The following is a 6217-nucleotide window of genomic DNA, read 5'->3' as shown; positions in this document are numbered from 1 at the left end:
CCCCATTATTCCTAGTTTTGCTCTCTGGAGCCAAGCCAAGCAAATTTATCCTTCTTCCTCATGAAAACCCCTCAAATACTTGAAAATACCTTTAATAAATCCCTTCTCTTCCTCCCCATCACTGCTAGGCAGGAAAGTTTGAGGTCAGGGAAGATAAAACTTTGAGGGTAAGAAAAAGTCCCCAGGAAGGAAGAGGTATCACCATGAATGTGTGGACCTCCATCAGAAGCTAAGGCTCCATCTTCTTTCCCCAACCTTCTCCACCTGAAAGTGTTCTCCCCTCCCCCACCTCCATCTTTTCCCTAGGCAGACTGCATAGAGAGGTGGTTGAAAACTCCTAGGCCTCCAGAGAGCTTTCTTCCTTCCTGAAAACCTGTCTCCTGTTCACTATAGGTTGCTTGGCTCATGCAGTAGATATTAAACTCTTTCCTCTTAACCCTCGGGTTCTGAGAAAGTTTGAGAAGCCCAGATGATAAATATTTTGAAGGAAAAAAAAGTATTCAGCATGGCGGTGGGCATAGGTGTCCACAGGTCCTTTTCTGACCTCGCCCATATGAAGGACTCCCCCTCTCTTTGAGTCCTTTATAGGTAGGTGGGGGCACTGTTTCTAACCTGCTGTTTATTTCATTCCTCTGGCATAATATACTGCATGGTGGACCTTTAAGTCTTGCATATGGCAACACTGATAGGACTAGTTGTCTGTAGTGGGACCTGGACCACAGCTGGGCCATAGCTACAGGTTACCTGCCAACCTAACCTTCCACATCTTTGCCCCATAAATGCAAGAAATGGATTCAGAGAGTCATGCAGTTGAGATGAGCTCCCAGCCTATTCCTAACAATATTCTATCCTGTCACCAGCTCAGCACTGATGAAACTCTTATCTTCCATCAGGCTGCATCTTTGCCTTCTTCTGTGAAGGAGAACAAGTGCTATCAGCAGCCCTTGAAATTTCCTGCACTGTGATTCCGAGGTTTCCAGATCCCTCTCCATTCTGGATATTCTTTGGTTTGCCACTAAATTCTTAAAGTGTAGTGTCCCTAACTGGAAATAAGTACCTGGACTTCTGATCCCATAATTTCCCTTGATTTAAACTTTATACTTTTTATTAATGAAACCTAAGTTGGCATGAGTTCTTTTTAGCAGTTCTATAACAATGTTAACTCTTTGAGTTGAGAGTGTGATCAATTAGGAGCTTTGAAGTCATCATCATATGAACTGTTGTTCAGCAAGGCCTTCCATAGTCTGTATTTATGCAATTAATTGGCATAGTAGATAGAGAGCTAGATGGTGTCATAAGACCTGGGTCTGAATCATTTACAAATTGAGTGATTATGGGCAGATCATTTAACCTTTAATAGCCTCAGTTTCCTGATCTGTACACTACATCCCTCAGAATTGTCCTCATAAAAGCACTTTGCAAACCTTAGAGCACTATATGAATATGATTTATTAATATTCCCATCAGCTTGTTTGATTGGACTTTTGTCTCAGTCTATTGACAGCCTATTGAATCCTGAATCTATTCTCTAGCCTATTAGCTATTCCTCCCAGCTTTGTGTCATCCACAAATTTCATATGAAAGCTTTCTATGTCTTTAATAAATCCATTGATAAAAGTGTTGAACAGGACAGGGCCTAGTTAACTGTTCTGAATTTGACTTGATATCTATCCATTAATCAAAAGCCTTTGGGCATATTTGTTCAGACAGCTATTAACTTACCTAACTCTAGTATTGTTCAGCCTTTATTTTCCATTTTGCTCATAAGATTATTAAATTGACTTCATTGTAATTTGTTTCAACAAACATTTATTAAGCACCTATTATGTGTAGGGTAATAAGTTAGAAGATGAGATACAAAGCAAAAATTAGACCATTTGTTTGTCCGGTGTACTCCCTTAATTTACCAGTCTAGTGACTATATTGAAAAAGGAAATGAGGATCATTTGGCAGCACTTTCTTAGTGAGATCATTCTGGCTCCTTGGTTATTCATTCTGTTGTCTACTTGTTCACAAACCCATTTGCCTAAAACTTTGCTCGAGAATTTTTTTTCTAGATCAGAGACTTGAACTCATTTATAATGGTTTGAGATAATATACTAGTATCTCTTCTCTTTTGGGATTCAATTCCTTTTTAAAAAAGTGATTTTGTGACTACTGCCTGGGAGCCCAATGAGCTATTTCTATGCTCTGTCCCAGAGTCTGGATGCAAGTATGGACAAAAGGTCTATGGTGTTTTACTCTAGTCCACTGTTCCAGAAAGACTGAGAGGAAACCTGAATATTTCCACTCAGAGAAGTGTCAGTGTTACCTCAGAACCATGTGGTTTATCTGTGATGGCTGTGGCATTGCATTTGCTCTCTTTACCTTGCTCCTGGTCCTCTATACAGATTTTGTGGTCCTCTTTGTTATGTTAATTGTATCAAAACTTATATTTATAGTGTAATCAATGGGATTATATTCAATATACTTGCTTTCTTAGCTCTGGCTTCCTACTTCTGGACTATACTGATAAATCCAAGTATTATGCCCAAAGGAAATGCCACCAAAGAATTCAGTGAAGGTTTACAGATTAAGAAGAAGCCAGAGCAAGTGGTATACAAGTGTCTAAAGTGCTGTAACATCAAACTTGACAGAGCCCATCGATGCAGTGTTTATGAAATACATTCAAAACATGGATCAGAGAATGCTGAGAAGGTTTTTGTACTGTTTACAATGTATATAGCATTCATTTCCCAGCATATCCTCAAACAGGGATTTCATTTCCTGTTTTGCTTTGAAGAAGATTGGAAGGAATACAACTCCTTTGTCCTATCCACCACAGTGATCTTCCTTATCCTATTATGTTTTAAAGACCTCTACTTTCATATCTTCACATCAGTAATGGTGGGGACCCCAGGTACACTCCATCTGCACTGATGAAGTTGCAATATAGTACAATAAAAAAGAAAGAAAGAAGATGGCCAATGGAAAAACATGAAAGCAGTCTTTGACCATCCATTCTCTATAACATGGCTTTACCCATTTGCTATGGCCAAAGCAGGGGAAAATAGTACTAGAGAGTGGTCTGAAAATTCTTGACTGGAATATCCACTAAAACAGGATCCATATATAATGGTACCCTTCAATAAAGTTTACATTAAAACTTAAATGGAAAAAGGGAAATAAAAACATTTTTTATTGTCAAGTAAAGTCATTGAGCGTAGCAGAGGAAAAACTGTCACCATCTTTTACAGAGTTTCATTTTTGAAGATCATATGATGTATTTTTGGTTGAAGCTCCTCTTCCTTTTTGTTTCCCTTTGAAATGAGCTTTGATGGCCTTTGGTCTCCTCTCTGCTTTCTGTTTGACATGCCTAATGTGAAAAGTGTCTTGTTTCCTAATTGTGCCTGTGTCTACTGTGTGAGTGGTGATGTTGTTGCACTAGATTGTGGTGATATCAGAAGAGTGACACAAGGAAGGTTGAAGAGAACCATTTGCCTCCCAACAGCTCTGGATATCAGGGGAGTTCAGGACTACCACAGAGGGTGGCACCACACTGATGGCAAACACAATCATTGAAATTGGAAAGTTTGAGGATCAGAGAGTAGAGATAATCCAAAGGGCACCTGATGCAGTGACTTCATAGGAAAATTGAATCATCTTTCAGCTAAGTATTCCTGACATCTTTTCTCTGCTCCTTGTAAAGCAAATTCAAATTCTGTCTTGGTGCCTTTTTGATGGGGATGAGCGGGGAAGGCATGGAGTGAATAGAGTGTTTTCTCAAAATCAAGAAAACTATGCCCTTTGTTAGTCTAAAGAATGGCCTTAATGGCCATTTTTTTCCCTCAGTTCAAAATGCCTAGTACTACAAGAAGAATGAGAAATCATGTGGTTTTAGGAGAGCTAAACAATTACTTCCTTTTGAGTTGCCAATTAAACAATGTTAATAATGTGGCATGTGGAACTGGCAACGTCATCAGTATCAGAAAACTGGCCACTGCAGTAGGCTGGCTTAGATACACACTCCACATAATGATTAATTTTCAGGCATTAGCATTTTCTCCCTCTTCTGAGTTTCATAGAACCATGAAAGAAAATTTACCCTTCAATATTTATATGCATAAATACACACGCATATACACACAAATTTTAAGAAGTGAGGTTTTCAGTGTTCAGAAGTAAGAATGTGGCTGTTGTAGATGATATGAGGAGAGTGTGTGGCACTATAGCCTGTAGTTTTGCAAAGGTAAGAGAAAGAAGGGCATGTGTTTCATACATAGAACAAGGAAGTAAACCATAACTTGTATACCTGAGATGAATGCATGATGTCTATTTTAGTTTTACTTTGAAAGAAGTGGTGAATGTAATTATGAGGGAAATGGGAGGATTGAAGTGGGTTATCCTTCAAACACAGATACATAGGACATTTTGAATACTGGCTATCTGGATTCTTATGGGTTAATTTCTAAAATCATTTTAAAGCTCTGAGGGCATGCATAAGATGAATTAAACATCAATCCAAATCTTGGAATGGAGAAAGTTAATAATTTGTGCCACTTTTCATAAAATAATATGAACATATCACATTTTTATGATTCTGTCATTGTCTCCAAATAGAAAACACTTGCAATAATATTTTGCCAAACCTGAATTTATTACGTACCTACCAAAAACTATATATAAGAAAGTGTCATGTAGTGGATAATTCATGGACTTGAAGTAAGGAGAATTGGGTTCAAAACCAATTTCTGGTATGTACCACAAGGGTGAGCAGAGGTAGTCCATTTACTCACTTTGAGCCTCAATGTCTTCATTTGTAAAATGAAGATGACAATATGAACCTCTCCATGGATATGCAGAATGCTCCTACAAGGGCCCTGCCCTCAGTTTTTGCAGACTTGTCCTCTACTGCAGAGCTGCAGGACAAATGGTTCATTAAGATTTTTCTGGATTTCCCTATCAAGATTTGGTCTGGTACATTTCTAGATCTGTATGGAGGAGTTTGTAGAGGAGAATTCAATGCATCTGTTTCCTACCTCTCCTTCATCTTGACTCCATCTTTGAGTGGTCAAAACTTTAAGAATAATGTCAGGAAGGCTAAAAACCCAGAACTAATTAAGTATGATGAAAACTGTTATAATCAACAAAAATGTTTTGTTTTGTAAACTCGTTTGGAAAATGAAGATGGCTAAGTGAAGAATAGAAAAAAAATACTGAGATAAGACAATATAATGTCAAAAATGACAGAAATGAAAAAGAATTACTTAACTACTATTTTACTTCTGCCTTTTCCAACAATGTAAAAAATCTTGAAAATGGAAAGGATAGTATGACTATCATTAAGAAGGAATTAAAATTTATTTAATTTTGCACATTTTATCTGGGCATTGTTTTTTCCCTCAGTTCCTAAATTTCTCTCTTGATCAGGCTACTGAATCTTTTGAAATAAGTTAGTACGTTCATTTAAATAATAAATTTCCTTTATACCACTATTCTAACAGAGCCATAATCTTATTGATGTTCATATTTTCTCCATTGGTTCAGATTGCAACCCATGTATACCTTATCATCCTATGTGATATTGATTCTCTTCATAATTCGTAGGCTAGAGACCTTTCTCTAGTTCTTAAATATTTTGTGGGTAAAATCAGGCTGTCCATGACCTTTGATATATCATCTATGACCTCCCTTTTCCAGTCATATATGTCATTTATCTCTTTTTAAAATAAAATTTTAATATCTTCTTTTTACATCATCATCTTAATTTCCAAACCTTTTGTAGAATATCTTTACTTCTCTTTGTAAAATGTCTCCTCTGCAACTGAGGTTGACATATAAGTTGCAATTATCTTCATGATAGAGTCTTGCCTATGCTTATTTTCAAAAATTTAATGTGAGGTGACTGTCACATGAAATGATGCTTCTTATTCTCCTTGGGTGTTTATTGAAGCCAATTTTTCCAACTCTCTTATTCATCTTTCTAGGAGAACTTTTGAGCTGTCCTTCCACTTAGCTATAAGTAAGTGGAATTTATTGATTCTTCCCTCACAACATCTCTTAAATATTCCTCTTTTATCCTCTAACATGGCCACCATCCTAATTCAGGCTTTAATTACTTCTCCTTTGAACTACTACAGAAACCTGTTGATCAGTCTCATTGCTATAAATTATTTCCTATGGTTTTACTAATCTATCTATCTATCTATCTATCTATCTATCTATCTATCTATCTATC

The 6217-nt window shown here is 37.0% G+C and overlaps 1 pseudogene; it reads left to right on the top strand.

The window, feature by feature from the left end:
• The window catches only part of LOC114025836, a 199788-nt pseudogene that overhangs the window by 33418 nt on the left and 160153 nt on the right, over positions 1-6217 (top strand).

The sequence above is a fragment of the Vombatus ursinus genome, unplaced genomic scaffold (genome assembly GCF_900497805.2).
Source record: "Vombatus ursinus unplaced genomic scaffold, bare-nosed wombat genome assembly UNPS02014832.1, whole genome shotgun sequence".
Lineage (NCBI taxonomy): Eukaryota > Metazoa > Chordata > Mammalia > Diprotodontia > Vombatidae > Vombatus > Vombatus ursinus.
This window is presented reverse-complemented; position numbering and strand designations above follow the sequence as displayed.